The sequence below is a fragment of the Chlorocebus sabaeus genome, chromosome 23 (assembly GCF_047675955.1).
Source record: "Chlorocebus sabaeus isolate Y175 chromosome 23, mChlSab1.0.hap1, whole genome shotgun sequence".
Lineage (NCBI taxonomy): Eukaryota > Metazoa > Chordata > Mammalia > Primates > Cercopithecidae > Chlorocebus > Chlorocebus sabaeus.
The window spans coordinates 47,589,173-47,615,528 of record NC_132926.1 but is presented as its reverse complement, the minus strand read 5'-3'; positions in this window follow the sequence as shown (position 1 = coordinate 47,615,528).

The window sequence follows — 26,356 nt, the reverse complement described above, 5'->3', positions numbered from 1 at the left end:
AAATGGGGGACAATGCTCCTTCCAGCTTGCCTCCCAGGGTCCCATGGAGCCCAGTGAGAACCATGGATGCGAGTCTATTGCCAAGGCCAGTCCTGAGGCAGGAGCTGAGCCCACAGTTCTGTCAGGGCAGGAGAGCTTGGCTCGATGTGAAAAGTGCTTTGGGGCTGGGCGCAGTGGCTCACGCCTATAATCCCAGCACTTTGGGAGGCTGAGATGGGTGGATTACCTGAGGTCAGGAGTTCAAGACCAGCCTGGCCAACATAGTGAGACCCCATCTCTACTAAAAATATAAAAATTAGCCGGGCATGGTGGCACCTGTCTGTAGTCCCAGCTACTTGGGAGGCTGAGGCAGGATAATTGCTTGAACACAGGAGGCAGAGGTTGCAGTGAGCTGCGATCATGCCACTGCACTCCAGCCTGGGCGACAGAGCGAGGCTTTGTCTCAAACAATGTATATAAAATTTAAAAAAGGGCTGGGTGCGGTGGCTCACACCTGTAATCCCAGCATTTTGGGAGGTTGAGGTGTTGGATCACCTGAGGTCTAGAGTTCAAGACCAGCCTGGCCAACATGGTGAAAACCCATCTGTACTAAAAATACAAAAATTAGTCAGGCATGGTGGTGGGTGCCTGTAATCCCAGCTACTCAGGAGGCTGAGGTGGGAGAATCTCTTGAACCTGGGAGGCAGAGGTTGCACTGAGCCGAGACCGCAACATTGCATTCCAGTCTGGGGAACAAGAGTGAAACTCTGTCTCAAAAAAAAAAAAAAAAAGAAAAGAAAAGAAAAGAAAAAGAAAAAAGAAAAGTGCTTTGGGAGAAAAGATTTTATGCAAATGGCCAATCATGATTAATTGATGGGGAGTCTCTCAGGCAAAGGATCGGATTTCACAGATAAATGTGTGTGTGTGTGTGTGTGTGTGTGTGTGTGTGTGTATACATACATACATATAACTTGGCTCTCCTGAGAAGAAAATGTTCATTCAATGTAAGGCAAGATAGTGTAAGGCAAGTATATCCAAATCAGGGGTGGCCAATATTTTGGCTTCTCTGAGCCACACTGGAAGAAGAATTGCCTTGGGCCTCATACAAAATATAATAACATTAACGATAGCTGATGAGCTAAAAAAAAATAATCGTAAACCAGATCTCATGTTTTAAGAAAGTTTACGAGTTTGTGTTGGGCGGCATTTAAAGTCATCCTGGTCCCAATCCACGGGTTGGACAAGCCTGATCTAAATCAAGGTTTTCCATCGTTTAAACAGGTACCTTTTTACCATCTCCATTCATTCAGTGAGCATTATTTGGGCACCTGCTGTATGATAAGCACTGCACCAAGCATTAGGAAACTGAAATAAAGATGGGCAGGCCCTGCCCTTGTGGTGCTGGGAAACAAACATACAGAAGGAGCTTTCCCACGGAGTGTGGTGAGCACACACAGAGGCAAACAAAGGATGCTCTCGGAGTGCCAAGGAGGGGCACTCACCCATGACCCCAGTGTGGCATCACAGTCCACAGGGCATGTGCAGAGGAAAGCCTGGCATTTCTTTTTTTCTTTCTTTCTTTCTTTTTTTTCTTTTCTTTTCTTTTTCTTTTCTTTTTTTTTTTTTTTTGAGACAGAGTCTCACTCTGTTGCTCAGGCTGGAGTGCAGTGGCGCCATCTCGCTCACTGCAGCCTCTGCCACCTGAGTTCAAGCAATTCTCCCACCTCAGCCTCCTGAGTAGCTGGGATTACAGGGGCCCACCTGGCTAATTTTTTTTTTTTTTTTTTTTTGTATTTTTAGTAGAGAGAGGGTTTCACCATGTTGGCCAGGCTGGTCTCGAACTCCTGACCTCAGGTGATCCACCCCCCTTGGCCTCCCAAAGTGCTGGGATTACTGGTGTGAGCCACCGGCCCTGGCCAAAAGTCTGGTGTTTCTTGAGAGTCAGGGGAGTGGTTAGCTGAAGGGGGCAATGGGGCCAGTTATGTGGGGTCCTGGGGACCTCAGAGGGAAGTCTGTGCTTCAATTGAAGAGTATGGGGTTTAAGAAAGTGAGTGCTGTGGTCAGATCTGTACTTTGGAACAATCACTCTGGCTGCTGGTGGAGAACAGGTGGGAGGGACAATGGACAGGAGGTATGAAGACCCCTCAGGAGGCAGTGGCAGGCATCCAAGCCAGAGTGATCACCTGAACTGAGGAAAGGGGTGGAAGGAACCGACTCAAGAAATGTTGGGCCAGAATTTCACCTGAAAAACGAGACAAAGAGAACCCTTAGGTTTTCAGTCAGGACCACCCTGTGGTTAGAATGTCACCATCATAGGAGAAAGAAACCATAACTAGTGGGTGGGCTGGGAGACGATGAGCTCAGTTTAAGACTCGGTGAGTGTGAAAGAGCTATAGGCATCCAGGAGGAAGCATCCGGCAGGCAGGTGGATACACAGGTCTGAAACGGAGGGAGGGTTTGGGCTGCGAGGCTGGAGAGAGGAGGCTGGAGTGAATGTGCCATGAACAAGTTTATATGAGGGTGATTGGGGAGGAGGGAAGAGGGGGAAAGTGCAGGAACGTAATGCCTCTTGATCCTAAAATTCTCACTTGCTGAGAGTAAGGGCGAGGGGAGGGGCTGGGGGTAGGAAGGGAATGTTTAGAACATTTATTATGGGAAACAGTAGAGAAGCTGACCCAGGCACAGCTATGACATCTAAGAGGAGTCAGGAGACTAGTTCTTGCCAATGGAATGTTGATTGAGGATGACATGTCACTTCCAGTCCAAGACAGTTAAGAAGTAGACGTGACTTCTCCACCCTTCCTTTCCCCTTCTCCTAGTTTGATGCCCATTTGTTATAGACTGAATATTTGTGTCCCCCCCAAAATTCCTATGTTGAAACGGAATCCCCAGTGTGATGGTATTTGGAGGTGGAGCCTTTGGGAGGTGATTAGGTCTTAAGGGTGGAGCCCTTAGGATGGGATTAGTGCCTGTATAAGAGGCCAGTGGCCGGGCATGGTGGCTCACGCCTGTAATCCCAGCACTTTGAGAGGCTGAGGTGGCTGGGTCACTTGAGGTCAGGAGTTTAAGAGCAGCCTAGCCAACATGGTGAGACCTCGTTTCTACTAAAAATACAAAAATTAGCTGGGTACGGTGGTGCATGCTGGCAGTCCTAGTTACTCAGGAGGCTGAGGCAGGAGAATTGCTTGAACCCAGGAGGCAGAGGTTGCAGTGAGCGGAGATTACACCACTGCACTCCAGCCTGGGCAAGTGAGTGAGACCCTGTCTCAAAAAAAAAAAAAGGAAGGAAGGAAGGAAAAAGAAAGAAAGAGAGAGAGAGAGAGAGAGACAGAAAGAAAGAAAGAAAGAAAGAAAGAAAGAAAGAAAGAAAGAAAGAAAGAAAGAAAGAAAGAAAGAAAGAAAGAAAGAAAGGAAGGAAGAGAAAAGAAAGGAAGGAAGGAAGAAAGAAAGGGCCAGAGAGACTTGAGACTACAGATGCACACCACCACGCCCAGCTAATTTTTGTATTTTTAGTAGAGATGGGGTTTCACCATGTTGGCCAGGATGGTCTTGGTCTCTTGACCTCGTGATTTGCCCGCTTCAGCCTCCCAAAGTGCTGGGATTACCGGTGCGAGCCACCGTGCCTGGCTGACCCCTTGTTCTTTTTCTACCATGTGAGAATGCAAGAGAAGTCAGCAGTCTGCAGCCCAGAACAGGGCCCTCACCACAGCTTGAGCATCTTGGTATCCTGATCTCAGACTTCTAGCACCTAGAACTATGAAAAATACATTTCTGTTGTTCATGAGCCACCCAGTCAATGATACTTTGTTATAGCGCCTGAATTGACTAAGACAGCCTTGGAAACCACATTGGAGATGGTGAAGCCACAGTGTGGGAAGATCCTGGATTCCTGAATCATCACTTGGAGGACAAACACCACTGATCAGGAACACACATTTAGTTTTCTGTTAACAAGAAATCAGCTACCTTGTAGGAGCCAATATACATTTTGGGATTGCTTGTTACAGCATTGAGCATTACCCTAGCTCATGTAGGGTTTAAGAAAATGTATCGTTGTTCAGATGGTTCAGAGGGGTCTGGGCTGGGAAAACACTCAAGGTCTCTAGGGTCAGAAGGTCTTTGTTGAGGCTGAAGAGCAGAAGTGGTGAGAGGACCAGAAAAATCTAGAAAACAGATGTCAGGGCCTCTGGCAGAATGCTAGAAACTAACATTTCAGAGAGAAGCTATCCCACTGTGGCAAGAGCCAAATGCGAGAAGTTGGGGAACATTAAACAGGGGTCTGGGAATTGTGATGAGTGAGGTCAAGAATTGTGTTGCCTGGTTAGTTCACAGGGATGTCAGAGTCTGTGATGAAGCAGAATGTGAGGTGGAGAGGAAGCCTCAGAGGGGCTGGCCATTGTTCTACAATCAGGGACCTGGGAAGGACGCTTTAGTGAAAGGCATGGGCTGGCGGGATTGCCATCGCTCAGTCTGTCAGCTGCTGTGACTGAGTGGATCTGAGCAGGGCAGCATACGGATCGCTCAGGAGACCACCTGAGATGCACACCTGAAGGCTGGTTCCTGAAGTGTCACCTGCAAAGGCTGATGTAGGCCAGCACCATCCAGAAACAGCCAGACCCACAGCAGAGCGCTGCCATCCGCTGGTAAAGCATCATGGCACTTCCCAAAGCACCTTATTCACAAATCTGTCTGGGTCTCATGGACATCCCAGGGAGACCCATAAGAGAGTGGCCTCACCCTGTGCCAGGTAAGGTCACCTAAGTGATAAGAGAGACTGCACAGGAGAGGGTGGAGTCAGGGTCTCCTGATCCTTGGGCTGTGGTTCTCATTATAAAATGCCTTTTGCAGACATTTCTGACATAAACTGCCCATTATCTTAGGAAGATTTGGGCTTCAACATGCCATTGGCAGCAGGGACAACTGAGACAGCCTCCAAAAGGCACTTCCAGCTGGCGACTTTTAGAAGAATTTCTGAATGAATGGTGCCAAACCAGGAATAGGAATAGGAGTGTCAGAAAACCCAAAATAAACAAGAGGAGTTTATTTCAAAAAAAAAACAACAGATGAGGTTGGAGGTACGTGTCAAGGGTTGCTAGGCCCTCCACTGTTTCAGAAGGCCAAGGTTCCTTCTGTTTTATTGTTCTCCTCTATTGTTGAGTAACAAATTACTTCAAAATGCAGTAGCTTAAAACAATTGTAAACATTTATTATCTCGTACTTTCTGCGGTCAGGATTTGAGAATGACTTAGCTGGGTGGTTCTGGCTCAAGCTGTCTCATGAGGTTGCAGTTGGGATGTCAGATGAAGCTGTGGTCATCTGAAGGTTTGACTGGACTGCCACATTGCTGGCAAGTTAACTGGCTATTTACAGCAAGCCTCGGTCTCTCACTGCCCATAATCCTTCATTGGGTTGCTTGAGTGGGCTTCTGCTAGCCTAGAACAAGTGATACAGTGAGGGCAAGGCATACTCTGCAATGTCTTTTATGATGTCATCTCAGAAGTCATGTACTATCATTTCTGCAATATCCTGTTGGTTACACGAATCAGCCCTATTGCAAGCAGGAGAGAACTGAACAAGGACATGAATCACTGGGGGCCATCTCGGAAGCTAGGTACCACATATGCCATCCTCAAAGCATGTGGCTGCGTCCTCATGTCCCAAGATGGCTGCTCGAACTCCGGCTATCACATCATAGATAGTGCATTGTAGCTAGTGGAAAGAAGGAGCAAAGGAAGCAGCGTGTGATTTCCTGAAGTTGGATGTACCAGTCTATTTCTGTCTCACGGGTCAGAACTTAGTCATATATTCATAGCTGCAAAGGGGGCTAGGAAATTTAGTATTTATTGTGGGTGTCCATATGTTCAGCTAGACCAGATATTGGGGATAACTGGCCGTCTCTGCCACATCAGCAATGTTCCCGTGTGTATCACACAGGATGAGGTGTGAGGGAGGAAGCACAGAGAACATTACCACCTTGGGTTACAGACCTGGCAAAGGACTTACAACCCATTTTGTCTGGGAAATGTGTGTGTGTGTGTGTGTGTGTGTGAGATGGGGATGGGGGAGGAATGCAAACTGTGCTTCACCCTGTAATTAGTGAATCTCACTATAAAAAGAAAATAGTCCTTAGAGAAGCTCAGGAGACAAGTAAGTGTAAACAACAGATCCAGTCCTAGAAGCCCAGCCAAGGGTGCTCTTAAAAATTAAGAAGCTCCAGAAAATGAAAGATCATCACAGGAGGCATAGTGAGGGCAGCCGCATTCTATCCCCAGACCTGCAGGTTTAAATAAATTCCAGGCAGCCTGATTTACTGATCCAAATGCAGAAACACAGATGGGTGCCTCCACCAGCTGTGTTTTTAAAAGATCGTATGATTCCTGATCAATGAACCAAAGAGACTGAATGCAGAAGTATTTCGAGCTGAGCTGAGGATTTGCCCAGAGACCTCTCAGAGAGCAGAGCCAAATCTTGAGCAGCCAGCTGAGTGCTGACTCAAGCTGGGGATGGGGGGTACGGATGGAGGGCAGCAGAGGCCTAGCTGAGTAGATGATGAGCCATCAGTCAGCCAGAGAACTCTAAGGTGAGAAAAGTCCACAGGAAGAAAAGCTGCCTTGGCAGAAGGAAGACAAGGCTCTGGCCAGTGACAGGGATACTGTGATCCTAGAGGAATGCAAAGTCTGGAGCAAGAAGCCTGGGGCTAGGGCACCCGAAAGGACAGCAGGTACTGCCAAGCTTCTTCTGGCAGGGGTCGGCTTTCTCCTTTCTGCCACATTCTGCCTGGACAGTGAAACCTTATCTTGGGCTGTGTGTGGACTAAGGACTCAGTGGTACTTGCGGCATGGAGGGTGGCTGGGGACCTCCTAGCTGCCTGGCTGGTCCTACTCTCTGCCCATGGTTGGAGGTGTTGGCCCAAGTTGGATGCATCCCTACTTGGTCATCTCCAGATGGGGCTATTAGGACACCCTGGGCAGTCAGCGTGCTCACTTACTCAGGCCACAACCCATGCTCCTTATTGTACGCGGTTGTCAGTCATCACTGCATTCCTGCTGTACAAGGGTCAATTTCCAGTGCAGTAAGGGGCAGAATTCCCAGGCTTCCCACTGAGCCTTGGCCTGAATCTCAAGTTCACCAATAAGGCCTTGGAGGACCTCTGCAGACTCCTAGTTTGAGGGCCCTTTCATGAGACACTTCCAGCCATGGCTGAGGTCAGGCCCCACCTTGGGCAGAGGAGGATACAGGGAGTAGTGAAGACGGAAAAATCAGCCCAAAGGGCATGGAATTGGCTCAGGCAGCCTGGGACTATGTTTCCTGGCTCTGTTGCAGCAATGTGTGTTGAATTCAATGGGGAAGACACTGGGCTATACCCTGGGGACACAGAGGGGAGGGCTCCTATGACATCACTCCAGACACATAAATAAAGCAAAGCGGCAGAGGGTGTAGTATGCAGTGATGAGTTAAGTACAAGGTCCAGAAAGAATGTGGGAGGGGAGTTTGCCGGCAGAGTAGTAAAGGAAAGCTTCACAGAGGAGGTGACACATGCAAGAAAGAACAGGAGGAGGAGGGGCAAACCAGGCAGAGGGAAGGGCAGGCCCAGAGTTGTGAGCTGGGCAACCACCTGGGGTAGAGGTAAGGGGATCTCCTCACCTGATGTGTTGACTGTGCTCTGAACTTTCTGGGCTCCTTCAGGGTGGAGTGTGGCCTTGATCTTTCTCCACTAACTCAGAAGAGCCCAGGGAGGGGAGAAGATGCTCCCTCTGCAGAATTTGTTGCATTTCCTTTTATCTTTGGGTCTTTGGTACCTGACCATGATGGGTGAAGTCATCATAAATTAAGAAAGAAGAGGGGGTAGGTGAGGGGCTCATGCCTGTAATCGCAGCCCTTTGGGAGGCTGAGCTGGGAGGATTGCTTGAGGCCAGGAATTCAAGATCAGTGCGGGCAACATAACGAGACCCTGTCTCTACAAAAAATGAAAAAGAAAAAAGAAATAGCTGGGCATTGTGTGCACACCTATAGTCCTAACTATTCAGCAGGCTGAGGCTGGAGAATCACTCAAGCCCAGGAATTCAAGGTTGCAGTGAGCCATGACTGCACCACTGCACTCCAGCCTGGGTGAAACAGCAAGACCGTGTTTCCAAAAAAAAAAAAAAAAAAAGAGAGTGAAATTTCTTTGGTCTTGGAGAATCTGCCCAAGCCCCTCATTCCTTTTCCATGTAGGTTTCCAAGTAATTCTGGATGGACCCTTAGGCCCAATTGTCCCCAGCAACCTCGGATGGGGCAGGAGGCAGGGCTGGGAGGCGCACTGGTTGGGGCACTCTGCAACTCTCTCCACTGTTAGATCCGGTCCCCTGAGGTCTCAGGGCCTCTCCAGAACCCAGGGGAACCCCCAGCGTCACCAAAGCACCCACCTTGCCTCTTGCAGCCAGTCTTACAGCATGAGAACAGTGATGTCGCTCATGCTGGCACATCATGTGTGACCCCAGTCACACTTTTTGTGGTGTGCAAACTTGCCTTTCCTCCAGGCCCCAGGGAAATGTGAGATGCAAATAAATAACCACGCAAATCTAAAACAAACAGCAGCCCCAGAGCTGTTTTATGAAGGCAGAAGGAATTGCAGGTCCTGAGTGGTCCAGCAGACCCAACTCTCTTTGGGTCATGGTGGGCCCAAGCCAGAGCCATGCTGGGATGGCTCCCTGTCTCCAGCTACAGGTGGCCCAGGAACCTCAGGCATGGAGCTGCCAGTGCCCAGAAAGGCTACAGGAGAATTTACAGCACAGATGGAGAATGGGACCTGCCCTTGGCATCTAGTCCCCAGACAGCCCATCTCTTTCACCCAGGAATCTCTCTCCTGGTTGTTGCTCTTCTCACTGGGATGTGCAAATAGCCTCCTGGCAGCCTTGGTCTCTCTCTTACCTCTGTCAGTTCCACTCCAAAGGCCTAGCTCAGGTCACATTCCTCTGACTCAGATCCCCTTTCATTACAAGCTCCTCAGTCTGCCATGTAAGGCTTCACCCACTACAGTACCAATTCACCACTCACCAGTCCTTCAGATCATCATCCCCTAGCCATGTATGTGCCCATCCCTTTTATACTCTCCCTGCAAAGCTCTCCCATCTTCAGGTGCTGGATCTTGCCTTTACCTGGTCCCAAAGTCCCCTTATGGGCGCATTTGCTGTGACGCTTGGCCCACCTGATCAGGCCCCGCTTGAACACTGGCTCACCTATCAAGTCTTCCTTGTCATTCTCTGCCCTCAGAACCTATGGCCTAAGGGATAGAGCTTTTTACTAGATTTGCATCTTTAATTATAGGAGTGATACATGCTTGTAAAAACATTCCCACATTACATAAGCATACACAGTAAAATGAGCGTGTCATCCCAACTCTCCATTCCCTAGAACTCACTCCAGTTAACAGCTAAACCTGCACACAGACCCTCGTTTTACCAGCATGGGAGGGGTCCTTGGGGGCCTTCCATAACCACTTAAGCTAGCGGTAAGGTAGCGGTGGCGATGCGCAGACTTGGTGAAGGTTTTGCAGAGCGGAGGCCTGGGTTGACTTAGAAAAAAAATCCTCAAGGTTGGTCTGTGGGACCCCTTAATTTCTTTTACAAGTCAGTTCAAAGAACAGAGCCCCAGGGAGATATTCCTAGTTGTGTGGGAATATTCATTCTATTCTCCCAAGAGCCAGAAACTCAAGTTCAAAAGGCAACCAGGTCTCTAAAGAATTCCCTTGGCCTAGCACAACCTGTCACTGCAAGCCCAGACAGAGCTGAAGTCTGGCAGTCTCAATGGGGTGGTCACTCAGTCAGATGGAGAGAGGCAGAGCTGGAACCTAGGCCTTTTCTTCTCCAGCCTGGGCCCTTGCCTGTGCCCTGTAGGCCCCTGTGTTCTAGCTGGGCATCCTTGAGTATCCCTACAACCAAACAACAGAGACCCCTGTGTGCCCTGCTAGCAAAGCAGTGATTCTCTTTAGAGTGTGGCCCAGAGAAGAGTCCAACTTCAGAAATAAATGGCGCTGCCCTCCTTAGAATAGGATCTAAGCAAAGAACAGGGCTGTGCAGGCATCTCCTTCATGAGGGACTCCAGCCCATGTTACTAGGGAGTGTGAGGGGCAGGGGACACATGCCTTCCCCAAATAACCTGAGGGACTACATCCTTCCTCCACACTCCAAGTCAAATATTTATTGAGACAAGAGAAGGGACTGGAGTTCTCCAAGTTGGGAACACCTAACCATGGAAGGCTCTCCCAAGATGTCAGTATCTAAACTTACACTTGAAAGATAAGCAAAAGCCGGGAGCAGTGGCTCACGCCTGTAATCCCAGCACTTTGGGAGGCTGAGGCAAGAGGATCACCTGAGGTCAGGAGTTTGAGACCAGCCTGGCCAACATGGTGAAATCCCATCTCCACTAAAAATACAAAAATTAGCTGGGCACGGTGGCGCACGCCTGTTATCCCAGCTACTCAGGAGGCTGAAGCAGGAGAATCACTTGAACCCTAGAGGCGGAGCTTGCAGTGAGCTGAGATCGCACCACTGCACTCCAGCCTTGGCAACAGAGTGAGACTCCATCTAAAAATAAAATAAAATAAAGATAAGTAAGAAGTGGCCAGGTAAAGCATTCCGTGCAGAGGGAACACCATGGGCAAAGGTCTGAAGGTGAGAGGAAGCATTACTTTGGAGAAACTGAAACTTCACTGTGGCCGAACCTAGTGTGTAAGGGGGATGTAGTGGGCAGTGGTTGGAGAAGTCAACTGCCTGGGTGTGCAAACCCTTCTCTGTCAGCCCAGAAGGCCGGGGTTTTGTCCCCATGGCCAAACAGAGTCAAGGAAGGGTTAAGCAGGGGGGTGACATTTTAGACAGACTGTGATTGCCATATAGGCCATGACCTGTTGGTGATAAGTTTAGAGGAAGTGAATGTCTTTGGGTGAGCAATATGGTGGCCTGGACTAGGGCAGACATAGTGGAATATAGAGAAGCAGTGGAATTCAGTACAGCACAGCATGAGGGGAAGTGAGGGAGAGGAAGGTGACCCTGGCTTTGTTGCTGGGGATGTAAATCGCAGGCCCACAGTTGAATTTAGCAAACAGTTGCTAACTGGTCTGGGCTTAGGGAGTAGGGAGCTGGGGGCCCCCACGTTGTTTCACAGGTGAAAAATTGAAGGCCAGGAGCAAGTGAGAAGCCCTGATCTGCCATCTATCCTGCTAACATCAGTAAAAACCTGACTGGGCACCCAAATCTTGATTTGGCCAGGAGGCTGCTTAATACCTTAATCCTGGCACAATCGCCCAGGTGCATAGCTGACCACCTCCAAACAACCCAGTGCTCACCTGACCCACAGCCCCATGTCCACAGTCAATCAGCAACCCGCAGAAACTTCATTTTTTGAATACAGAGCAGAAATAGCTCATGACCAACCCCATGTCTTACTCCTTTATCCCCAACCCCTGAGCCTAGACTCTGGATAGAATACTTTCCCTGTTTGGCAGTAAATCTTTTTTACTCAGCACTCAATCTTTGGCCTCTGGTCTTTTTTTTAAGTTTCTTTTGGTTAATAGCGATGGAGTCTCGCTATGTTGCCCAGGCTGGTCTTGAATTCCTGGGCTCAAGTGACCCTGTTTTAACACACGCCAGAGGCTCCCACCAGACACAGGGCCCTGAAGGGGCTTCAACAAAGTCAGACACACCCTCTATGTTCTTTGCTCAATTCGGATATTCTGCACTCTGTGGTTTGCACTTCAGCCCCTCCTGAGTCACCCGCTGCACCCAGGAGTGCACACAGCAGTGCAGTGGATGGTCCAGGAGGACCTGGGGTGCTGTCTAAGGCCATGAAGTTTTGCCAGGTATGGTGGTGCATGCCTGTAGTTGCAGCTACACTGAGGGTTGAGGCGGGAGGCTGACTTGGACCAAGGAGTTGAAGGCTGCAGTGAGCTATGATTGTGCCACTGTACTCCCCACCTGGGTGACAGAGTGAGACCCTGTCTCAAAAAACAAACAAACAAAAACAATAACTTGGATAAAGACTCTTGCTTGGCCCAAGGACCTTACTTTCTGACACTGATCACATAGATGTGAACCTTGGGATAGAAATTCAGGCAGTGTCAGAAACCCCAGGCCCCACTATCAGAGCTGGAGTTAGACAACGCCCTCCAGGGGAGAATGAGTTTCCAGAAGCCCTGGCTGTGCCCCCTTCAGTCAGGGAAATAAAGATCCTTCTATTTCCCTGTGGTCAGCCAGGGAGGATGGGTGAGTATCACAGTTAAGAACCAGGAATTTTGCCCCTTGAAGGGCCCAGAGAGCTCTGCTCATCTGTCCGTTTTCAGTGACAGGCATAGTGAAGGGTTTTTCTGAGGCAGAGCCAGAAGTCTGGCTTAGGGCCCAGTGAGTCATCTTCCAAGAGTCTAGGCTGCACAAGAAGGCTGCCTGTGGCCACCTTTGCTTTTGTTGCTGCAGGTAGAGCTCACCTACTGAGGCCTGGGTCTGCTGGTAAGATGCATTGGGACCAGGAGATCCTCTCTATAATCTTCACCAAATGACTCTGCCCGGTCAACCCTCCCTTGGGGCTCAGAACTGCCCATTCCTATTTCCTTTAGTCTTGAGAAACATGCTCCTCCTGCAAAGGACAGCTGGCTGACTAGAGGGACAATCTCTCTAGGGGCTAAGATGAGACAGAGTGCCCAGCCACATCAAAAATAGTGCCAGTGTTCCTAAGAGCCACATAGGGAGCTATTGTCCTAGCAAATCAACAAGGGGCATGAAAGAGCTGAAAAATCTGAATGAGAAAAAGGAGAAACGTTTTTAGTGGCTTAAGGATACAATGCCAATTATACAGATGGGTAAACTCCTGCCCCTGAGGACCTCCCTCTTCTGGAGAAAGCCAGGGAAGAGCCAAAGCTTTCAGTCTTCTAAAGAAGGGTAGCCCGGCTGGGCGCGGTGGCTCACGCCTGTAATCCCAGCACTTTGGGAGGCCAAGGCGGGCAGATCATGAGGTCAGGAGTTCGAGACCAGCCTGACCAACACGGTAAAACCCCATCTCCACTAAAAGTACAAAAATTAGCCGGGCATGGTGGTGAGCACCTGTAGTCCCAGCTACTTGGGAGGCTAAGGCAGGAGAATCGCTTGACCCTGGGAGGCAGAGGTTGCAGTGAGCCTAGATCGTGTTATTGCACTCCAGCCTGGGCAACAGAGAGAGACTGTCTAAAAAAAAAAGAAAGAAAGGAAGAAAAAACAAAAAGAAGAGTAGCCCCTTGCCCCTCACCCTTGGATGTGCCAAGTCAGCACCTTTCCCCTCTGCTCAGACCACCATTCATTCTCATTGCACCACTGGTTCCTGGTCACCCTGGAACACCTTTGCCAGTACAGGCCCTCCTTAAAGTCATATGAGGCAATACTATCACTATTGAATCACTATCAACATCCTGACAACATTTTTTTTTTTCAGAAACAGAAAAATCCATCCTAAATTCATATCATATCTCAAGAGACCTCAAGTAGTCAAAACAAGTTTGAAAAAGAACAAAGCTGGATGGAGATCCCACAACTCCTGATTTCAAAACTTGCTATAAAGCTACAATAATCAAAACAATCGCTACTGGCATAAAGACAGAAATGTAGACCAACAGAATGGAATAGAGAACTCAAAAATAAACCCTCACACACACGACCAAATGATTTCCGACAAGGATGCCAAGATCATTTAATGGGGGAGGAAAGGACAATCTTTTCAACAAACAGTGTTGGTTAAACAAGATACCCATATGCAAAATTATGCAATTAAACCCTACCTTATACTACACACAAAAATTAGCTCAAAATGGATCAAAGAACTAAACATAAGAGTAGTTCAAACTATAAAGTCCTTAGAAGAAAACATAAGAGAAAAGCCTCATGACTTTGGATTTGGCAATGATTTTTTAGATATGACACAAAAAACACAGGCAAAAAAAGAAAAATAAATAAATTTGGCTTCATCAAAATGAAAAACTTTTGTGCATCAAAGGACACTACAAGCAGAGTAAAAAGGCAACCACGGAATGGGAGAAAATATTTGCAAATCTTTTTTTTTTGAGACAGAGTCTTGCTCTGTCACCCAGGCTGGAGTGCAGTAGTGTGATATCGACTCACTGCAACCTCCACCTCCTGGGTTCAAGTGTCCCAGCTTCCTGAGCAGCTGGGACTACAGGCATGTGCCACCATGCCCTGTTACTTTTTGTATTTTTAGTAGAGATGGGGTTTCACCATGTTGTCCAGGCTGGTCTTGAACTCCTGACCTCAAGTGGCCCACCACCTTGGCCTCCCAAAGCGCCGGGATTACAGGCATGAGCCACCGCACCCAGCAGCAAATCTGATAAGAGATTAATATCCAGAACATATAAAGAACTCCTACAACTCCACAACAACAAAAAACAAACAACTGGATTTTAAAATGGGCAAGGAATTGAATAGACATTTCTCCAAAGAACATATGCAGATGACCAATATTTTTAATAGTTTAAAATTTTTATCTAAAGTTCTTTTTGTAGAGATGGGGTCTTGCTATGTTGCCCAGGCTGGTCTTGAACTCCTGGCCTCAAGCAATCCTCTCACTTTGGCCTCCCAAAGTGCTAGTGTTAGAGGCGTGAGCCACCGCATGCAGCTTGGATGGCCAATGAATGAAGGAAAAGATGCTCAGCATCACGAATTATTAGAGAAATGTAAAACAAATCTGCAATGAGATACTACTTCACATCCATTAAAGTGGCTATTATTAAAAAGTGAGGCTGAGCACAATGGCTGACACCTGTAATCCCAGCACTTTGAGAGACCAAGACGGGCGGATCACGAGGTCAGGAGATCGAGACCATGCAGGCGAACACAGTAAAACCCGGTCTCTACTAAAAATACAAAAAGATTAGCTGGGTATGGTGGCGGGCGCCCATAGTCCCAGCTACTTGGGAGGCTGAGGCAGGAGAATGGCATGAACGCGGGAGGCAGAGCTTGCAGTGAGCCGAGATAGAGCCACTGCACTCCAGCCTGGGTGACAGAGCAAGACTCCGTCTCAAAAAAAAAACAAAAAACAAAGGGAGAAGGAAATAAGTGTTGGCAAGGATGTGGGGAAACTGCAACCCTTGTGCATTGCTGGTAGGAATGTAGAATGCACAGTGCAGCCGCTGTGGAAAAGAGTACGGAGGGTCTTCAAAAAAAGTAAACATAAAGGGACCCAGCAATTCCACTTCTGGCTATATAGCTAGAAGAATTGAAAGCAGTGACTCAGACAGATATTTGTACATCCATGTTCATAGCAGCATTACTCACAATGACAAAAAGGAGGAAACAACCCAAATGTCCATCAATGGATGAATGGATAAACAAAATGCATACAATGGAGTATTATTTGGCCTTAAAAAGGGAATGCAATTCTGACACACGCACAACATGGAGGAAGCTTGAGGACATTATGCTAAATTAAAGAAGCCAGTCACAAAAGAACACATACTGTATGATCCTACTTATATGCAGTATCTACAGTAGTCAAATTTATAGAGACAGAAAGTAGAAGGATGGTTACCAGGGAGTAGGGGAAGAGGAGAATAAGGAGTTAGTGTTTAATGGCTAGAGTTTCCATTTGGGATGATTAAAAAGTTGTGGAGAAGGCCAGACTCAGTGGCTCATGCCTGTATTCCCAGCACTTTGGGAGGCAGAGGCAGGCACTTCACGTGAGGTCAGGAGTTCGAGACCAGCCTGGCCAACAAGGTGAAACCCCGTATCTACTAAAAATACAAAAAATTAGCCAGGCATGGTGGTGCACACCTTTAATCCCAGCTACTGTGGAGGCTGAGGCAGGAGAATCACTTGAACCCTGGAGATGGAGGTTGCAATGAGCCAAGATCATGCCACTGCATTCCAGCCTGGGTGACAGAGGGAGACTCTGTCTCAAAATAATAAAAATTTAAAAAGTTGTGGAGATGGTTGCATAACAATGCGAATGTTCTTGATGTGACTAAACTGTACCCTTAAAAATGATTAAAAGGATACATTTTATGTTTTGCATATTTTCCCACACGCAAAAAGTTGCATGGGGGTGAGAAGCTCCAATCCATTAATATTCTTCAGAGGGAGCTTACTCAGGGCCCTGGGAGATAGTGGGGGTGTTGGGGAGAAGGGGGGGCTGCCACCAACAGTTCTGTGATTAGTTACCTCCCCCCCAACACCAACTACCACTTCTTTTTCTCTCTAACCCCTGCTCATCCTTCAAAACCCAGCTCTGGTCCTCTCCCACTTCTTCCAGGATGGGACCTCCAGCCCTCACTGCTCTCCCTCAGAGCATGTTCAGATTCCACTCCCTGCTCCAACGGTCCTGCTCTCGTCACTCCAGGCTCTTTCCTCCTGGGACTGAAGCCTCTCTGGGGTTAGTTTCTGCTGACCCCAGGACCAGTTTCTGCTCCTTGCCAACCTAGGAGAGGCCAATAGTCAATGCTCAATCCGCTTGTCTTTTTTTTTTTTTTGAAATGGAGTCTCTCTGTCATCCAGGCTGGGGTGCAGTGGCACGATCTCTGCTCATTACAACCTCTGCGTCCCTGGTTCAAGCAGTTCTTGTGCGTCAGCCTCCCAAGTAGCTAGGACTACAGGTATCTCCTTGTCTTTAAGACAGGGCTATTAGCCAGGGGTGGTGGCTCATGCTTATAATACCAGCACTTTGGGAGGCCGAGGTGGGAGGAGAGCTTGAACCCAGGAGTTTGAGACCAGCCTGGGCAACAAAGGGAGACTCCATTTCTGTAAAAAATGTAAAAAAAAAAATTAGCTGGACATGTGTGCATGACTGTAGTCTCAGCTGCTTGGGAGGCTGAGGTGGAAGGATCACTTGAGCCTGGAAGCTGGAGGCTACAGTGAGCCATGATTGCACCACTGCACTGCAGCCTTTCTTTCTCAAAAAAAAAAAAAAAAAAAAAAGACATGGCTATTGATATCCACCTCTCAAGGTTGCTGTGGGCACCCAATATGATAACCAATATAAGATTCTCAAGCACAGGGAAGGGTACATAGTAAGTACTCAATATATTATTATCATCATTGTTAGGGTTATTCTTCATACTGGCCTAGAATACTTCTCCCAATTCCATCTGCCTGTGGCTCCTCATCCCTCAGGCCCCAGCTCCACTTCTACCCCCACCATAAAGCCTTCTTGTCCACTTCAAGCTCCACTGAACCCCTATGGAGCATCTTAGAATTGAAGAAAAACCTGACTTCATACGGTTGTCATGAAGATTAAATGATTTAAACCACGTGAAATGCTTAGAAGAGAGCCAGGCATATAAAATATGCTGAGTAAGAGTTAGCAGTGATGATGACGATAATGATGGTGATGACAGTGATGATGGGCTGTGGTCATTTCACTTGTCTGTTCTATGTGTATTGTCTTGATTGTGACTGTCAGCTCAGTGGGAAGACTTAATAAAGAAACTGGTAGTTTCTTTATTAAGACAGGTGCTAGGGGCCTGAATTCAGGTTCAGAGGGGCTTTTCAGAGCCTTGGAGGGGGTAGATCAAGGCAGTCTTCCTCATCTTAAAAGATGAGTAATGGCCAGGTGTGGTGGCTCACGCCTATAATCCCAGCACTTTGGGAGGCCGAGGCAGGCGGATCACCTGAGGTCAGGATTTCAAGACCAGTCTGGCCAACGTGGTGAAACCCCATCTGTACTAAAAATACAAAAGTTAGCTGGGCATTGTGGTGGGCGCCTATAATCCTAGCTACTTGGGAGGCTGAGGCAGGAGAATCGCTTGAACCCGGGAGGCGGAGTTTGCAGTGAGCCGAGATTGTGCCACTGCACTCAGCCTGAGTCACAGAGAGAGACCTTGTCTCAAAACGGGGGAAAAAAGAAAGATAAGCGACAGTCAAGAGGCCAGAGAGACGGGCGAGTCGCAACGCAGAAGCTAGGGGCACACAGGAAGATGTTACAGTGGCTAAGCGATGTGGTTGAGGTGGCAAGAGCTGGGGCTAGAGCCAGATGGGGCAGAACCTTTACCCAAGGTGGACCACAGCCACCCTGGAGGGCTTTCAGCAGGGGACAGACCATCTGACTTGCATTTTGAGGTGATCACTCTGGCTTTGGGTGGAGAATGGGCAGCAGAGGGCATGGGTAGGAGGAGACAGACAGTGAAGAGGCTGCTGCTGGAGTCCAGAGGGAGTTGGGGTGGCCTGGGTGGTGGTGGTGGAGGTGGAGGGTTATGGACAGGTTGCAAAGGTGTTTTGGAGGAAGAGATGCCAAGGCCTGTGCTGGACAGGCCAAGAGGCTGAGGGACTCACTACCCAGGGGTCTTGGGTGACTGGGTGGATGGTATTACTGTTTCCTGAGAGCTGACCAGTGGAAGAACAGGTTGAAAGGACCACACTGGCCCGTGGTTATTGAGAACTGTGTGATCAGCTCTCCTTTTCCCATCCTTCCCAATTATACATTCATAGCCGTCATATTCAGAATGTTCTTTGAGTCTAACCCTGTCCTCCCAGCTGCAGTGTGAGCTCAGGCCATTTCACACTGCCTTCGTTGAGTCTGTTTGGTGCTGAGAAGCCATGGGAATGAGGGATGGGCAGGGGGCCAAGGCCTGGGTGGCAGGCATGCTTCTCGCATGACCGCTATCAAGCAAGCCAACCTCTGGTGCCTGTCAGACTCAGACCCCGTGAGCCTGTGCCAGGGTGCGTGGGCTGCAGACGCGGTACGGGAGCCTCTTGCCCTAAGTGCTTCAGGTCCAAACAGGTCCCCCTGTCCTGCCTCTGGAGCCCTCTCCCAGATCAGAAGCCTCCCCCAAGGCCCCCAGATAGGCTCTTCCTCGTGATTCCAACAGAAGTGGGAGATAGAGAGTGAAACCTCTGATCTGGATGCCAGACATAAACTCTAAGAAATTATTCACCAGAGGGTGAGGCTTCAGAAACCCAGGAAAGAGGCCCTGACCCCATAGTCTGATCAGAACAGCTGGCCTAGTCTTCCAGGCTGGAGCTTCCAAGGGTGGGGCTAGGCAGGGCCCTGCCTAGGTACAGCTCCTTCCAGGGCTGGGCTGTCCTATGCCACATCTTGCCAAACTGCAGGTGGGGACTGAGGACCCATGGGCTGAGGCTCCCCTAGAAATTGCCCATCTAGCTGACCAATCTGGGACCTTCAGATTGGTCTCCAGACCTACCCAAGACTGACTTGTCATGTCTGTGGGGTCCCACTGGCTGCTTCCTGATCGCGATCCCCGTCGTGCCTTTCTGGAGAGGGTCAGGTTGGGCTGTACTGGCCCTATCCTGGAGCCTCCTCCCTCACCCCAAAGGGGAGTGTCTCATCCCTGGCTGCTCCTGAGCTCCCCATCCCCAGGTGTTGGGATCTGATGGCCAGCATGCTCAGGTTTCCATCTCCATTTACTCAAAAAAGACAAAAGCCCCTGTGCCCCAACCCCCCGCTCAGCTTTCCTGGGCCTGGGCTCACAGCCAGGTGTGGCACAGTCATGTGTTAGCCAGAGGGTGATGGGAAGAGCACTAGAAAGGGCATCAGGTGACATGGGTTCCAACTGGCTGGGATAGAGCCTTCGCGGGAGAGGGAGGCAGGGCAGTTGTCCTATGCAGTGGCATTTTGGGGGATTGTGAAACCTGGAGGAGCAGGGTGGATTCACACGGCTGGTTGCTCTTCCTCACTCCCACACAGGAATTTGTGTAGGCTTGAGAGGTAGGCCTCTAGAGGAACAGCACTGTGGCAGGGAGCTCTCTCCCCAGGACACCTTCCATCCTGTGCTTCTGCCCCTTGAGCAGTGAGGACCCCTTCCTTGTAAGACTAAGATCTCCAGGATCCTTAACCCCAGGCTTGGTTCTGCCCCTACAGTCACACAGAAACTCCTGTCCCTGATCGCCACCCAACAGCCCCTGAGATCCCCTCAAACCACTCCCTCCTGGCTGAGTCATAGACTTGCACCAGAGGGCTGGATGGGGTGAGAGGGGTCTCACAAAGTGTACAGTGTCCACTTCAGGCAGGGGCTAGGCCTGGTCAAATGCAGAAATGGGGGCTGCTTAGGAGACAGGTGAGAGAACCACCTAGGCTCAGGAAGGTCGAGGATACAGTGAGCTGAGATTGCACCACTTCACTCCAGCCTGGGCAACAGAGTGAGAGCCTGTCTCAAAAAAAAAAAAAAAAAGGGAAGGGGGCTGGGCGCGGTGACTCATGCCTGTAATCCCAGCACTTTGGGAGGCCGAGGCGGGTGGATCACCTGAGGTCAGGAGTTTGAGACCAGCCTGGTCAACATGGCAAAACCCCGTCTCTACTAAAAATATAAAAATGAGCTGGGCATGGTGGCATGTGCCTGTAATCCCAGCTACTAGTGGGGCTGAGGCAGGAGGATCGCTTTGCTTGAACCTGGGAGGCAGAGGTTGCAGTGAGCTGAGATCGCACCACTGCACTCCAGACTGGGCAACAGAGTGACTCAAAAAAAAAAAAAAAAAGAAGAAGAAGGAAAGAAGGAAGGAAGGAAGGGGTGGGGGGAAGGGAGGGAAGGAGGGAAGGAAGGAAGGGAGAAGAGAAGAGAAGAGGAGAAGAAGAGAAGAGAGAAAAGAAAAGAAAAAAGAAAAGAAAAGAAAAGAAGTGGGGAGCTGCTGAGGCAGGTCGTGGGGCAAGGCCTGGTGCTGAGAGAGAGGCTGAGGGCAGCCAGTTAGGCAGGCCACCTGGTACCTGGGTGAGATTCAGCACAGTGCCCTCCCTGAGCCATCACCTCTGTCGCAGACATAGGGAGTTCTCCAAGATGACTCCAAGGGGCTCACCCTAATCACAGGTACCTTCATCTCCATTCTCAGCCATTGCCAAGAGCAGCAGACTCCTGAGGGTGAGTCAACGGGCAAGCCAGTTGAGCCAGCACTGTCCCTTCCTTCCGCCATCCGTCTACCCCGTGTCCTGGTCCATCCCCACTGGCCATTCCACTCCCAGGCAAACAGAGCAAGCCACTCGCCAGGCCCCTTCTGCCCAGAGGGCCATGTGCCATGACTCTTCTGGGGGTGTACTGCTCCCCACAACTTCCGTATCAAGATAGGGACTCTGGTCGGGGTGGGCCCTCTGCTCCCAGGGAGTCACTTAGGGCTGCCCAGGGATCCAGCCATTTGCCTCTATGTTCCTGGTACTGTGCTGTGACAGGAAGCCCGAGTTCCCTGAGGACTGAGGGGTCAGGCAGTCAGGGAGGGATGGGGAAGGACAGGTTTTAGAGGGAGCCAGTGAGTGGAAGAGTGCAGCCCCTTTCCCCCTTGCCAGTGCCCACCACCCTCTCTGGCCAGGCAGGTCTCCCACCTGGCACCATAGCAGGAATTTCTGGGAAGAAAGAGCCTGAAACGTCCAGGGCAGATGGGTTCAGGGACAGGAGAACTGCTAGAGGAAACCCCCAGAGGGGGCACAGTGGCTCATGCCTGTAATCCCAGCACTTTGGGAGGCTGAGGTGGGCCAATTGCTTGAGCTCAGGAGTTCAAGATCAGCCTGGGCAACATGGCAAAACCCCATCTCTACAAAAAATCAAAAAGTTTGCCAGGGTGGTGGCATGCACCTATGGTCCCTGCTACTTGGGAGGCTGAGGCAGGAGGATCACTTGAGCCCAGGAGGTTGAGGCTGCAGTAAGCTATGATCATGCCACAGCACTCTAACCTGGGCAACAGAGCAAGATCCTGAAAAAAAAAAAAAAAAAGGAAGGAAGGAAGGAAGGAAAGAAAAGAAAAGAGAAAAGAAAAGAAAGAGAAAAGAGGAAAAAAGAAACCCCCAGAGAACAGCTGTGACCTTCAGGAAGTAGCCCCCAAGGGCCTGTCAGCCTGTTCTAAAATTGGATGATGGGCAGCCTCCTTTGGGGCCTGAGGGACCCTCATTCTCCCAAAGGAGCCTGATCTTTGCTGGGCCTTGCCTTGGGTATAGCCTCCCAAGCTACTTTTAGAAGATTCCCCCAGGGAGTTGAACACCTGGGTCTCAGTGTCACTTTGGCCACTTGCCAAATATTCCTGAGTCTCTGCCCCTCTCTGAGCCTCAGTTTCTTCATCTATAAAATGGGTGTCATCATTTTAAGGGCTAAAAAGATTATTTTATTCCCCAATATCTCCCTTCTTTTTCTGTTATTCATTCCAAAAACCCACTGTCTCCTTTGCAAACTTTGGTTAAGCATTGTCCTAGTCAGATACACTTGAAAAGTAGCTAGGAAAACAATGAGTTTCTCATCTTTCATGGAGGGATGCATTTCTCTGATGCCACAGTCCCTGCAGATCCTTTCTCCAGAGCTGACCCTGCCCCATAAATTGAACCCCCTAGGCAGCACCCTTGCCTGCTGCCCCCAGTGCTGTGCCCAGACAATTCCAACCTGTTGGACTAGAGCCCAGGCAAAGATGTCAACAGACACAGCCCATTGCTAATAGGAGACTGAGCTGTCATTGGCCCAAGCAGGGACACTGACACTCAGCTATGCCATCCCCTATTTTATCTGACACCTGTTTGCTAAGCCCTTAACTGTGTAGCAGGCACTTTGATAGGCTGGGAGGCAGGGAGTGGGTAAAGGAGGGCTAGCCATGTCATTGCTCCCTAGGGTCCCCACAGGCCAGCAGCATCCTTTTAGACATGGCCCTGAGGTTCCTCCCCAGCAAAATCCTCAAGGAGAGGGCTTGCCCTAGGGAGCCAGGCAGGAAGGGCAGATGGTGGGGGGTTCAGCTGGGTCTCCAGCACACCCTTTACAACCTTAGCAAGATGGCAGTGCCATCAAATGCCTGGTCAGACAGAGTGCAGTACTCTCACGTTCAAGGGAAAAATAGGATGCTGGGTTTCCTATCAGGCTCAAAAGCAGAGAGCTGGCAATAAATCAAGAACTGGAAAGTGATGTCAGTGCTTCAAACTAGATTTCCAAGCTTGGGAAACAATTGCGCATTAAAATCCATCGGAGGAAAAAAAACCTATTAAAACTTCAGGAGAAATGCTTTGCTATAAATTAGATTTTTCTGCCAACCAGGATAATTCAATAATTTCCCCTTGACATTCTCGAGATTGCTCTTTGGGGGGAATTATGATGCTTTGAAGTTGGGAGTGATTTGTTTCCAAGGGAAGATGAAGAGTCGACAGGGAGTGAAGGTGAGAGGGTAGGGAGGGAGCTCTTCAAACCAAAGGGGATGGGGCCCCTCTTCGGGGGCTCAGTACCACTGCATGGAGGCCGGGAGGACTGCAATGCAGTCCATCCTCCAGGAGATGCTTCAGGCCAGACCAGGACTCTGACATGAGAATGTGGGGGTCCTGAGAAGGCCCTGGCATCCTCCAGTATCATCTGATAGCTGGGGCAGCCACAGTCTTACAGTTTCCCTGAAAAACTGTCTAAAACCTTCCTCAACCCTTCTGAAACCAGACCAGGGTTCAGGTAACAGGGTAACTGTGGTCACTTCTTAGTTTGGTTTGGGGGTTGGGGGGCGTGGGGAGAGGGCTGCCTGCCCTCCTGGTCTTCCTTTGCTGTGCAAGATACAGCACCAGTCACGGGGCCTTTCCTACATCCTGTCTCCAGTAAGTTGGGGCCTTGATCCTAGTCCCTGTCAACCCTGGTCTCTCTGCACAAGACCCAACACAACCAGAGCTACCCTGGCTGGACAGGGCAGCCAGAAGTGGGAGACAGAGGGTGTCAGGCAAGGGCGGGGATCTTGGAGGACTGGGCACAATTGGCCTGGCCATTGGGTACTAGCCTCCAAGACAACTGTAGGGGAAGGAGATGGGGCAAGGGTGAGGGACCAGAACCAGGACCTCGCAGGACAGGGCTCCAGAGTCAGCCTGCCTGGCAGGCTGCCTGGCAAGTCTCTTAACCTCTCCAAGCCTTGATTTTTGCATCTGTAAAGTGAGGGTAACAACAGTACCTGCCTTACAGACAGAACTAAATGTGACAATGCGTGTGAAGCACCTCATGCTATGCCTTGTACACAGAAGCGGTGGCCAGCAGTATCTTCAGGACACAGATCCCCTGTTCCCAGACCACAGCCCTTCACACTGCAAGAAACCCATCTTCTGTAGCCCCTACTCAGTTCCCTTTCTCTCTCCCTCCACTCGCACCCAAACTTGCCTGTCCTTGGGGACTTAGCTCCTCCACGCAGAGCTGCCAAGTATGATGTCTATGTAGAGCTGGGCTGCCCATTGGGCACTGCCACTTATTTGACCGTTTGCCCACCATGGTCACTGGTTGCTATCAACAACTCTCACCGGAAGGGTGGTTGATCTCAAGAATGTCAAGGGGAAATTCTTGAATTATCCTGGTTGGCAGAAAAATCTAATTTATAGCAAAGCATTTCTGTCATTTTATGGAAGCCCTGGGAGTGAAGTGATATTTTTCAAAGTCACATATTTGGGAAAAGAGGTTGGAGCTAGGACTGGGGCCCAGGGCCCAACTCAACCACAGAGCAGTGTCTCATCTCAAGACTTCTTCCTCTCTCCATCCCTCCCTTCCTTCCTTTCCATGAATCAGAGCCTCCCAGAGCCCATGCACTGGTTATTGAGACAGAGTGGCAAACAGAGGCAGGGGCATGTGGGAGTGCCCTCATTTCCAATGTTTTGTGAGTCTCCAGGAGGAAGTTCACAGGGACCAGCAGAAAGAGGTCAAAGGGGAAGGAAGTGGGAGAGTCTCCTTTATTTATTTATTTATTTATTTTATTTTTGGAGACAGGGTCTCACTCTGTCTCCCAGGCTGGAGTGCAGTGGTGCACTCACAGCTTACTGCGCTTCAAACTTTTGGTCTCAAGCAACCCTTCTGCCTCAGCATCCTGAGTAGCTGGGAGTACTGGTGCATGTCACTATGCTCGACTAATTTTTTTCGTTGTTTTTTTGAGAAGGAGTCTCGCTCTGTTGCCCAGGCTGGAGTGGCACAATCTCAGCTCACTGCAACCTCCGCCTCCTGGGTTCAAGCAATTCTCCTGCCTCCGCCTCCAGAGCAGCTGGGATTACAGGTGTGCACCACCACAGTCTGCTAATTGTTGTATTTTTAGTAGACATGGGGTTTCACCATGTTGGCCAAGCTGGTTTTGAACTCCTGACCTCAAGTTATCTGCCTGCCTTGGCCTCCCAAAGTGCTGGGATTACAGGAGTGAGCCACTATGCCCAGCCTTGGCTAATTTTTAAATTTTTTGCAGAGACAGGGTCTCGCTTTGTTGCCCAGGCTGGTTTCAAACTCCTGGCTTCCAGCAGCGCTCTCACCTTGGCCTCCCAAAGTGGAAAGTTTCCATTTAAGCCATTGTCAGATAAGCCACTCACTTGTATACTGCCTGCCTCATGGAAGAGAGGAGTTTGGGGTTTGAAGAGGCATCTCATCCTCCCCTCTTTTGGAATTGTTTTTTTCATAGGTGCTCCCCCACCCCAGATGACAGAGAGCTCACTACCTTGCAGAGCAGCCCCAGGGTGCTGGTTGCCCTTTGCTCCTTGACCCCTCCTGGGGCTCAGACTGGCTTTCCGGAGCATTGTCCTGGCGCTGACCTATGGGCAGGGGCCAGCCAGTAGCAGTGGCAGCGACAAGGGCCTGCTGTTGCTCACTTGTCAAGTCCGCAGGTTTCAGGGGCTAACTTGTGAGCAAGCCAGGGGCTTTCTGGATGGAGACTCATCCTTCCAGAGGGCAGGGCTGGCTGTTGGTGTGGACAGTATTCTGAAGGAGGGGCAGGGGGCCATCCTTGTGCCCAAGAGTTTCCCTCAGAGTGGAGGTCAAGGGGAGCTTAGAACTGGGAACTTTGCCATCACCTAAACCCAGACTGTGAGTTTAGCAGACGCTTAACAACTCTGCCACTGGAGAGCCTCCAAATGACACATACTTGCATTGAGTTAGCCCCCGGGCCAGGAGATGTCCAGGTTCTTGGTTTTGCCCAGTAAGGTACCACCAGGGGACCCACTGGCCCCTCGCAAAGCGGGACATGGGGGCTGGGAAGGGGCAGGAAGGGTCTGGGGGCTTGGAAGCTGCAGCCTCCACCACTCAGTAGCCGTGTGACCTTGTGCAAGTCACTTGGCCTCTCAGAGCCTGTTTCCTTGTCTGTAAGTGGAGGTCATATGGCACCTGCTTCTGAGGCTTGTTGGGGATAACAAACAAGAGACCTGTGAAGTGCCTAGCACAGAGCAAGCGCTCAGAGAGTGCCAGCCTTTGTTGTTAAGTACAGCAAGCGGGGAAACCCATGGGAAATCCGGGTGCCTCTGGGAAGCTGGGGGTGGTGGGTCGTCCTTCCCGGAGCGGGGGGGGGGGGGGGGGGGGCGGGACGTCCCAGGCTCCGCCTCTGCCCAACGCCCCTCCTCCCTGTCCCGCTCGGAGCGGGCCGCGGAGCTTCCTTGCGGCCGGCGGGAGCTGAGTCACGGCGGCCCTGCAGGCAGTTGGCCTTATCTCAGGACGTCACTGCTCCCAAAAGCCCCCAGCCTGCCCGCCAGGCTACACCTA